Consider the following 508-nt stretch of genomic DNA (forward strand, 5'->3'; position numbering starts at 1 on the left):
CCACACTCCATATTTTGTGGTCTATGGGATTTGAACCGGCGACCCTCCGGTTACCAAGCCAAGTCTACACACTGAGCTACTGCCGCCCGCCCTGCAGCCAGCAGTCCTTTATGTGACCTTATAGAGCAGTTCCAGAATATTATTGTTATACTAGTGTATTCAGGTACTTCCACTGATAGATATACTACATTTCCTGTATACCAGTCACTTCAGTCCCAGACTGTCATTTTAGTTTTCTGGAATTGTTATATTAATACAGCTTTTACAAGTTTTATTATTCACAACACTTATTTCTGCTTATCCTATTTTGTCACGTTTAACATTACTTTAGTGAAAAGCAATGACAAAGGACAACTAAGATGCCAAGTATAGCCATAGATTTTGTACTGATTGTGTTATCAAGCAGTACATGTCAGGGGAGTTCCTTATGTTAAATGAGACTACAGAGACATGAAACTTCCACAGACTAAATTCTGCAAACCTTAAAGCTGTGAAACTTAGAGGTAAT

Source organism: Morone saxatilis, unplaced genomic scaffold (genome assembly GCF_004916995.1).
Source record: "Morone saxatilis isolate NCDOM2014 unplaced genomic scaffold, NCSU_SB_2.0 Contig22, whole genome shotgun sequence".
In the NCBI taxonomy this organism is placed as follows: domain Eukaryota; kingdom Metazoa; phylum Chordata; class Actinopteri; family Moronidae; genus Morone; species Morone saxatilis.